This window comes from Suricata suricatta, chromosome X, assembly GCF_006229205.1.
Source record: "Suricata suricatta isolate VVHF042 chromosome X, meerkat_22Aug2017_6uvM2_HiC, whole genome shotgun sequence".
NCBI classification, from domain to species: domain Eukaryota; kingdom Metazoa; phylum Chordata; class Mammalia; order Carnivora; family Herpestidae; genus Suricata; species Suricata suricatta.
The window spans coordinates 33769399-33780447 of record NC_043717.1 but is presented as its reverse complement, the minus strand read 5'-3'; the positions used below and the strand labels follow the sequence as shown (position 1 = coordinate 33780447).

At 37.7% G+C, this 11049-nt stretch overlaps 1 pseudogene; it reads left to right on the top strand.

The window, feature by feature from the left end:
* The first annotated feature begins 5314 nt into the window (after positions 1–5314).
* Positions 5315–6314, top strand: LOC115283377 (annotated as a pseudogene).
* The last annotated feature ends 4735 nt before the right edge of the window (positions 6315–11049 follow it).

Below are 11049 nucleotides of genomic sequence, written 5' to 3'. Positions count from 1 at the left end.
TTCTTGAAGTTGGATAACAAAAGGTAAGATCTGGGTAATGTGTTACAGGATTCACCACAATGCCCACTTGGCACAGTAAGCAAAAATAAATAAATAAATTCTAAGGCATTTGAAACGTAATGCTATATTGTACTTCAGAAAAATTATATTGCTTATATTAAATTTCAACCTGGAGGGGCACCTGGATGGCTCAGTCGGTTAAGCGTCCAACTTTGGCTCAGGTCATGATCTCATGTTTTGTGAGTTCAAGCCCCGTTGTCGGGCTCTGTGCTGACAGCTTGGAGCCTGGAGCCTGCTTTGGATTCTGTGTCTCCCTCTCTCCCTGCCTCTCCCCTGCTTGTGCTTGCTCGCATGCGTGCTCTCTCTCTCTCTCTTTCAAAAAAAAATTAAAAACTTCAAGCTGGATCTAGAATATATAACAAATAAAATCTTAAACTAAAATCAAAGGGAAATCTAATATTAATTTAAAAGATAAACAGGTAATTCAACCGCATTCTACTTTTAAAGCATGTTAGATATTTCTTACTCTAACTCAGAACACTTGCTAGGCATGGGAGAGGCACAAACAGGAGATAATTTTCTCCCTTTCTTTTAGAGCAATGAAGTAGGACCTAGAATTAATCAGTGTCAATAGATAAAAATGGTAATCAGTTAAAAAAAAAGTTCAGTGGGTACTATGCAGAAAAGATTCTATCAGTGTTTACTTTCATCATCGATTTAATAATTCTCATGTGAAGAATTAATTTCCTGTTACCAACAAAAAGTTAATGTTACAATGCATCATTGTGCCAAGTGAGAATTGTTATGTGAGCCCAGTCATCCTCAGATTTGTGAGCAAAATCAAGTATTGGTTTTAGGTCACCATTTTAGGGTGGTTTATTACACCTGAATGGGCCCTAAGCCCTTCAATCAAAGGAGCCCCTAGAGACACAGGCATCTTCTCTAGCCCAACTCCTCCATTTTTCCCAGAGGCTTCACCATCCTTCTAGTTGCCTAGGTTTGAAACCAGAGTCATTGTGTGCATACTTTCCTTCACCCTGCAGGACTGGTCAATTGCCAAGTCTCAGTTTCATATTGCTTGCTTCTGTTTCATCTCCTCCAGGCTCACTATAATTATCTTGCTTTCCCTCTTGCCTGGATGATCACAGTAGTCTCCAAAGTTTTCCCTTTGCCTCCAGCCTTCCTCATACCAATGCTCTGGCCTCTAAATCTTCAATGGTTCTTGAATACTAGCATTCAAGGTCTTTCCTCAACCAGCCCTTACCTTGCTGGGATGATTAACTATGTGTCAACTTGGCTGGCCATGAGGTGCCAACATACTCCATCAAACATTATTCTGAGTGTTTCTGTGAGGGTATTTTTGGATGAGATTAACATTTAAATTGGTGGACTTTGAGTAACACAGATCTCTTTCTATAATGTGGGTGGGCCTCATTCAGTCACTTGAAGGCCTGAATAGAACAAAAAGACCAGCCTCTCTGGAGCAAGCGAGAATTCCATAGCAGACTGCCTCTGGACTTGGACTGCAATTTATAATTGTGTGGTTAGGGTAGGCCTCATGGACAAGGTGACATTTGAACAAAGACTTAAAGGTGAGAGAGTTAGTTATGCAGATACACGGAAAAGAGGTCCACACAGCATTGTTTAAGTGTCTTATAATGAGCATTTATTGCATTTGTTAACACTACCTGTCAAGAGGTAATGATCATTTTGACTTCTATTCATTTTGCCTGTTATTGAACTTGGACTGGCTTCTTTCATTTATCAGAGTATCTGTGATATTTATCAATTACTACTGTGTGTCAGTAATTTGTTCCTTTTTGTGCCTGTATATTATTCTATTGTATGAATACACCAGCAGGGCATTGATTCATTCTCTTGTGGATGGACATTTGGGTTGTTTCCAATGTTTACTAGTCTGAATAGTGCTGCTAAGAATCTTCTTACACATGTATTTTGGTGGACATACGCACTCATTTCTCTTGGGTATGTACCAAGGAGTGGGATTGCAGAGTCATAAGGTAGGCATATATTTAACTTTGGTAATATTGTAAAATTGTTTTCCATAGTGGTTGTATCAATTTATACTCCCACCAAGTTTGGCAGTTGCTCTACATCCTTTGGTTATCAGCATATATATAGAGAGAGGGGGAGATTTGACATACAGTGTTGTGCAAGTTTAAGGTGTAGGACATATAGATTTGATACATTTATATTGCTACATGATCTCCACAGTAGCATTAGCCTACACCTGTATCGTGTTACATAATTATCATTTCTTCTAGTTCTGGGAACAGTTAAGATCCAGTCTTTAAGGAAATTTAGTGTTTAAATACAATTTTTTGTCTATAATGACTGTACTGTGTATTAGGTCTCTAAGACTTATTAATCTACTAGTTTCTTATTAATCTACTAGTGTACCCTTAAACATCTCCCCTATTCCCCCACCCCTCGGCCCCTGGTAATCACCATTCTAGTATCTGCTTTAATGAGTTTTTCTTTAGATTCCACATATAAGGATATCATATATGTGACAATCAACTATAGGACTAGTGCACTTTACATACTTTAGCATATGTATGCTATACCTCAGTTTAAAAAAGTTGATTCAGAAAAGTGGAGTTCTCAATGTGAAAAACTCTCAGGAGTACTTTAAAAAATTGTTTTTTTATGTTTTATTTATTATTGAAACAGAGAGAAACAAAGTGTGAGTGGGGGAGGGGCAGAGAGAGAGGAAGACAGAATCCGAAGCAGGCTCCAGGCTCTGATCTGACAGCACAAAGCCTGATGTGGGGCTCGAATCCATGAACCTACAGATCATGACCTGAACTGAATTTGGACGCCTAACCGACTGAGCTACCCAGGTTCCTTGCTCAGGAGTATTTTTTTTTAATCAATTTATTGTTATATGCTTTTCCTTTTTATGTGTATCTAAAGTAATGTATGAGAAAAAGTAAATGTCCAAATATTCCCAAAAGAATTCTTTCAATAAATATGAAATTAAAACTCTGATCAAAAACACACATTTTTGTCCACATATATACAAATTCATAGGGACCACACATGATCACTAATTTCCTAATATGATAGAAAAATGCCCAACCAACTCATCAGAATCCATCCCAGAAAGTACAATGCTGAAGCTTCATCCATGGGTCCTTTAAGGCACTGTCCAGAGAAGCATTGGCAGGTACATGGCTAAGCCTGTAAAGGCTGACCAAGGTCACTGACAAGTACTTGGTGAAAGTCAGTGGTTGAGTTACCTTGCCAGCTTTTAACCTAGTTCATTTGTAGGCTTTGGGCTTCTGGCTCCTCTGTGGAAGAGCTTCTGTTGTGACTTCATGATAAGGACCAGCTGGACCCTGCCCCCTGCCCCCTCTCATGCTCCACTCACAGGATCTGGGGCAGCCTAGTGCTGTCTCATCCTCTCTGCTCTAACTAGGACCAACATCTGAATTCCCTTTCTACCATGTTCTATCCTTCCTCAAGTACCGGAATCGGATACCTCAGCAAACTGTCTCAAAAACAGCTAAAGCATTTACCATATTTCACAAACTCGGGGCCCACATGTAAAAGTCACTGCTGGGTCAGGATCTGAAAAGAGTCAATCTCAAAGACTTGCCCAAAGATAGTACATTGGATATGGAGTTAATTCTAGTTGGTCCCCATGACTAGATTGTGGAGATTTAAGCTTGATTTCATCAGCTGTTCTTTTGTATAGTCTTAAAAATCAAGAATAATGTTCATTTAGTTTCAAACTAGGGCTCCTTCCTGCATTTTAATCCAATTCTCAGAACTGTCATTAGACTTTAAATTCAATTCACAGATATAATGTTTAGAGATTGTTTTTTTCCTCACTGAGATTTAGTATATTATTCGTTCCCAACCCATGTAATTTCCCAGTATCTAAAATGTATAAATTATTTATGGTCCAGATGGTGATCTGATACTTTGCCTCTCAAAATGTTCTGCCCTTTTTTCTGCATGCATAAATGTTCAATTATAAAATTCAGGTTGGTCTCTAGGTACTAGTATAGTAGCCCAAGGCATTTTTTATTACAAATAAACACTCCAGTTTGAAGCAACCATTTTTCCCTTTGATTTTCATTGCTTAGAATTAAACACTATTTTTCTCTGGGAGCTACCAAGTTACCGAACAGAAAAGGGGGGGGGGAATCCTTTTTATTCTCTTGCTGGGGGTGGAGGTTTCTTGGCCAAATTAAAAATGTCCAAGTTTCAAAATGAGAGGCTGTGAATAAACTGCTAATTGTTCCCCAGTATACTTCTGGTATATATATATATTTTTTTATAGTAATAGAAACCCTGAACTTAAGAAAGTAAAATGGCTTCTCAGGATAGAGACTACATTACCCACCTTCCTTTACAGCTAGGTATTGTCATGTGATTTCATTCTGGCTAACCATTCGTGAGCAGAACTGATCTGTGCAATGTGGGGGTTGTGTCCTTAAAAGGGCAGAGGTTCCTGCCCCCCCATCTCTTCCTACTTCTTGCTGGCTGGAAAGGGTATGTGCTAATGAGCCATCTTGGATTGTATGGACAAAGCTCCACCCAGTCATGGCAGTTCCATAAGACAGAGGAGCCTGAGAACCAGCATGGGGCCGACAGCAGCCCCAGACGACACATGCTCAGATGTTAACACAAGGGAGAAATGAACTGCTTTTTGTCACGTAAGGCATTATTATTTTGGCTCTCCGAGACAACAGCTAAAACTATATTCTAATGAAAATCACCGATACTTAGAATGATAGAAAATTTTTATTAAAAGCCTAGAAAAATGATCAATAAAAGTTTTCATTGTTCATTTGCAGTTAAGGGTTGGAAAAAGCATTGATGGATTTTTCTTGATATATGGTCATAGGCATTTTTTGACTAAATGCTGGAAGAAAAATCTTTCAAGTCTGAGGCTAAAGATCTTTTTGCCTCCTCTTAAGACTGCATCAGGGACTGATTCAGCACTTAGACTTAAATCAGGAAGTTTCTCAATTACATCACAATGGCTCTTAAATACACCAGAAAGGTTGCTAACATATTAGCAAGGGTCTCAAAGAAATTAGGAAGGTCTCAATGTTATCAGAAAGAGTCTCAAACAAAACAAAAAGGGTCTCAAAGATGTCAGGAAAAGTTTCAGTGTCTTTATGTATATAAGGATGGGTCTCAAAGAGGACTGGAAGACACTACATATATCAGGAAGAGTGAAGAAAAATCTGAGCTAGATAGGGAAGGTTCAAAAACATGTCAGGATAGAGAAGTCAGAAAGAGTCTCAAAAAAGAAGGAAGTGCTCTAAGCAGAACAATGGTAGCTGCCAAGATTAAGTACCTTAAGAAAGGCAGCAAAAAGGGAGCCAAGAAGAAAGTGATCCAATTTCTAAGAAAGATTTGTATGATGCAAAAGCACCAGCTATGTTGTATTAATAATAAACATTGGAAAAACACTCATGACAAGAATTCAAGGAAACAGGGGCACCTGGGTGGCTCAGATGGTTAAGTGGCTCAGGTCATGATCTCACAGTTTGTGGGTTTGAGGCCCGCATCGGGCTCTGTGCTGACAGCTTAGGGCCTGGAGCCTGCTTCAGATTCTGTGTCTCCCTCTATGCCTCTCCCCCACTCACGCTCTGTCTCTCTCTCTCAAAAATAAACATTAAAAAAAGTTAAAAAAAATTCAAGGAAACAAAATTTTATCTGATGGCCTCAAGGGTAGTGTTTTTGAAGTGAATCTTGCTGATCTGAATGATAAAATTGCATGCAGAAAATTAAAGCTAACTACTGAGGCTATTCTGGGCAAAAATTACCTGACTTACTTTCATGGCACAGATCTTACCTGTGATAAAATCTGTTCCATAGTAAAAAACAAACAAACAAAAATGGTGGCCAATGATTAAAACTCATGTCAATGTCAACACCACTGAAGGTTATTTGCTTCATCTACTCTGTGTTGGTTTTACTAAAAATTGCAACAATCAGATTTGGAACAGTGCTTACAACTAGCACCAACAGGTCTGCCAAATCCAGAAGATAATATAAATCATGACCCTAGAGGTGCAGACAAATGACTTAAAAGAAGTGGCCAATAAATTGATTCCAGACAATATTGGAAAAGACAGAGAAAATGTTTGCCAAAGTACTTATCCACTCCATGACATCTTTGTTAGAAAAGTAAAAATGATGAAGAAGCCCAGGTTTGAATTGTGAAAACTCACGGTGTTTCATGGTGACGGTAGTCGTCCTGAAAATGCTACTGGGATGAGGCAGGTGCTGAAGTTGAACAAGCTGATGAATATGAGCCATCAGTATAAAAATATGCTTGAAATTCAGATTTTCAATGGTGACAAAAAGTCTTATTTGTGACAAAAAAAAAGAAGGATAGATCTCAAACATGACAAAAAGCATCTCAGTCATACTGGAAGAACCTCAAATAGTAAGGAGGAGTCGTAAAGACCTCAGGAAAGGTCTCAGGCAAGTCAGAAATTGTCTCAAATATGCCAGAGTCTCAAGTCAAGAAAAATGTCAAACACTTCTTAAAGAGTCTCAAACAAGTTAAGAAGGTACTAAATAATAAGGAAGTGTCTGAAGTAAAAAGGAATCATTTTGAATAGTCAGAAAAGGGTCAAACACATCAGAACAGGTCTTAAGCAAGCTCTGAAAGGTTTCAAATATGTCATGAAGGGCCCCAAATAATCTGGAAGAATCTCAGAATGTTATGAATGGTCTCAAATACATCAGGAAGCATCTTGAACAAGTCGTGAAAGGTCTCAAACATGTTAGAAAGGGTCTCAAAGTCACCGGGAAGGGTTTTAGATACACCAGGAAGGGACTCAGATAAAAAGGGTCCAAATATATCAGGAAGAGGCTCAAACATTTCAATAAAGGTCTTACGCAGTCAGTAAGAGATTCGAATACATAAGGAAGGGTCACACACTTATAAGGTAATGTTTAAATGACTTTAGAAAGGATCTCCTACTGACAGAAACAGTCTTTAATATGTCATAAAAGGTCTCAAAAAAGTCATGGGGAGTAGCAAGCAAGCAAAAAAGGACTGTCTTAACATCATTAGGAAGTCTCAACCAATAATGGTCCTAAGTAAAAACGTGGCTCAGATTACCAAGTCAAATATTTTAGAAGGAGTCTCAACCATGTCAGAAAGTTTGAAGAAAGTTAATTGTTTCAAATGCAACAAGAAAGCTCTCAAATAGGTTAGAAAGGGTCTCAAATTCACCAGCACTGATTTCAAGCAGCAAGAAAGGGTCTCAAATTCAAGAAACCTTTGGAACAAGTCAGGAAGAGTTTCAAACAAGTCATGAAGAGTCTGAAATACACCATAAAAAGCCTCAAATATGTCAAGTATCTCAAACATATGAAGTGTATTATACAAGTCAGAATAGGTCTCAAACATGGCTGGAAGGCTCTCAAAGTTATCAGGAAGTCTCACATACATCAAGGGGGGCCTCAAGCACATCATGAAGCATCTGAGATATGTCCAGAAGAGTCAAATATTCCAGGAAAGTTTATCTAGTACATCTGGAAGCATCTCAAGGAAGTCAGGAAAGGCATAAATGTTGTAGGAAAAACCTTAGTCAGGACAGGTCTCAAACATTTCAGTAAGAATATTAAGCAAGTAACAATGAGTGTCAAACAAGTCGAGAAGGGTATAATATATGACAGGAAGGGTCTGAAAGTCATGAGGAAGAGTCTCAAATGGTCAGAAACCGTCTCAGACAAGTTACGAAGGGTCTCAAATAATCAGAAAAAGACATTAACATTTCAGGAAGTATCCAGCCAGGCAGGGAGCATCACCATAATCAGGAAAAGACTTTGACATGTCAGGAAGAGTTTTACACAAGTGAGGAACTTTCTCAATCATGTAAGGAGGAATAAAAGAAATCCAGAAAGATCTCACTCAAATTAGAAAGGGTTTCAAACAGAAAAGAAGATTCTTATATGTGGCTGGAAGGATCTGAACAAGTCAAGACAAGTCTCCAGAAGTTGAGAAATGTCTCAAGAAAGGCAGAATGATCTGAAATACACCATGGCATCAAATCTTGAAAGGTCCTAAACATGTCAGGAAGTCTTTTTTTTTCTCTTTATTTTTACAACAGCTTTATTGAGATATAATACACATACCATACAATCCATCCATTTAAAGTATAGAATTCAGTGGCTTGTAGTATGTCCACATATGTGTATATCCATCATCACAGTCAATTTTTATCACTTTAAAAAGAAATCTTATATCCTTTGGCCCCCTCTAATTCCCTGCCCCCTCCCCTAGCCCTAATCTAATTTCTGTCGCTGTAGATTTACCTATTCTGGACTTTCAGATGAATTGAACCATATAATGTGTGGTCTTTTTTTTTTGATGGCTTCTTTCATTTAGCATGTTTTCATGGTTTACCCATGTTGTAGCATGCATCTCTACTTCTTTGCAGTGGCCAAATAATATTCCATTGCATGGATATACCACATTTACTTATCCATTTATCCATTGATGGACATTTGAGTTTGTTTCCATTTTTTGGCTATTATGCATAATAATAATAATAATAATAATAAACATTCATGTATAGGTTTTTGTTTTTCCTTCTCTTGTCTACATACGTAGGAATGGAAGTGCTGGGTCATATGGTAACTCTATACTTAATTGTTTTAGGAAATGCCAGACTGTTTTCAAAAGCAACTGCACCATTTTACAGTATCACCAGCAGTGTATGAGAGCTCCAATTTCTCTACATCTTTGCCACCACTTGTCATCTGACTGATTGTAGCCATTCTAGTGGTTGAGAAATAGTATCTCATTGTGGTTTTGATCAGAAAGTCTTATACACAGCAGAAAGGGTCTTAAACAAGTAATGGTCCAAAAAATTAAAAAAAACCCAAACAAACAAGTAATGGTCTCAAAGAGTGAGGAAAAGTCTCAATCATGGAAGAAAAGGATACAAAGTAGTCACAAAAAATTGTAATCCCTCAGAATAGGTCTCACACAGAAAAAGAGACTCCAATATGTCAGAAAAGGTCTCAAAAAGTTAGGAAGGATTAAAAACATGTCACGAGTCATGTCAAACATATCAGAACTTGTTCATTACAAGTGTTATAGAAATAAAATTGATCTTTCTATATTGATCTTGCATTCTGTAACCCTGATTAGTTAATTTATTAGTTCTAATATATTTATATATTATATTCTAACCTATTTTTTCAATGTTTGCTTTTTATTTTTGAGAGAAAGAGAGCAAGCAGGAGAGAGGAAGAGAGGGGAGGGAGAGATGATCCGAAGTGGGCTCTGCACTGACAGTAGCAAACCTGATGTGGAGCTCCAACTCACTATCTATGAGATCACGACTTGAGCTGAAGTTGGACACCCAACCAACTGAGCCATCCAGACGCCCCACTAATATGTATATTTTAGTGTACTCCTTAGAATTTTCTTTTTTTAAAAAAATGTTTATTTCCTTTTACAGAAAGCTTATGAAAGAAATTGAAGAAAAAACAAAGAAATAGAAAAACATTCCATGCTCATGGATTAGAAGAACAAATATTGTTAAAATGCCAATAGTACCTAAAGCAATCTACACATTCAGTGCAGTCTCTACCAAAATAACGCAAGCATTCTTCACAGAGCTGTAACAAACAATCCTAAGATTTGTATGGGACCAGAAAAGACCCTGAATAGCAAAAGTAATGTTGAAAAAGAAAACCAAAGTGGGAGGCACCACAATTCCAGACTTTAGCTGTATTATGAGGCTGTAATCATCAAGACAGTACAGTGCAGCATGTCACAAAAACAGATACATAGGTCAATGAAACAGAATAGAGAACCAGAAATGGACCCACAAATATATGGCCAACTAATCTTCGACAAAGCAGGGAAGAGCATCCAATGGAAAAAAGTCTCTTCAGCAAATGGTGCTGGGAAAACTGGACAGCAACATGCAGAAGAATGAAACTGTACCACTTTCTTATCTTATACACAAAAATAAATTCAAAATAGATGAAAGACTTAAATGTGAGACATGAAACCATCAAAATCCTAGAGGAGAGGGGCACCTGGATGGTTCAGTTGGTTAAGCATCCGACTTCAGCTCAGGTCATGATCTTGTGGTTTGTGAGTTCAAGTCCCAATTAGGGTTCTGTGGTGACAGCTCAGAGCCTGGAGCCTGCTTTAGATTCTGTGTCTCCCTCTCTTTCCGCCCCTCTCTCTGTCTCTCAAAAATAAATAAATGTTAAAATTTTTTTTTAAAATCCTGGAGGAGAAAACAGACAGCAACCTCTTTGACCTTGGCCACAGCAGCTTCTTGCTCAATACGTCTCCAGAGGAAAGGGAAATGAAAGCAAACATAAACTATTTGCATTTCATCAGGAGAAGAAGTTTCTACAGGGTGAAGGAAACAATCAACAAAACTAAGAGGCATCTGATGGAATAGGAGAAGATATTTACAAATTAAATATCGGAAGGGTTAGGATCCAAAATCTATAAAGAACTTACCAAACTCAACTACTAAAAAACAAATAATCCAGTGAAGCAGTGGGTAGAAGACATGAATAGACACTTTTCCACAGAAGACATCCAGATGGCTAACAGACACATGAAAACATGCTCAACATCACTCATCATCAGGGAAATACAAATCAAAACCACAATGAGATGCCACATCATACCTGTCAGAATAGCTAAAATTAACAACTCAGGGAACAATAGATGTTGGCAAGAATGTGGAGAAAGGGGAACCCTTTTGCTTTGTTGGTGGGAATCAAACTGGTGCAGGCACTCTGGAAAATAGTATGGAGCTTCCTCAAAAAATTAAACATAGAACTACCTTATGAGCCAGCAATCACACTACTAGGTATTTATCCAAAGGATACAAAAATGCTGATTCGAAGGGTCATATGCACCCCAGTATTTATAGCAGCACTATCAATAATAGCCAAATTAAGGAAAGAGCTTAAATGTTCATCAGCTGATGAATAGATAAAGAAGATGTATATATATATATATATATATATATATATATATATATATATATATATACAATTGAT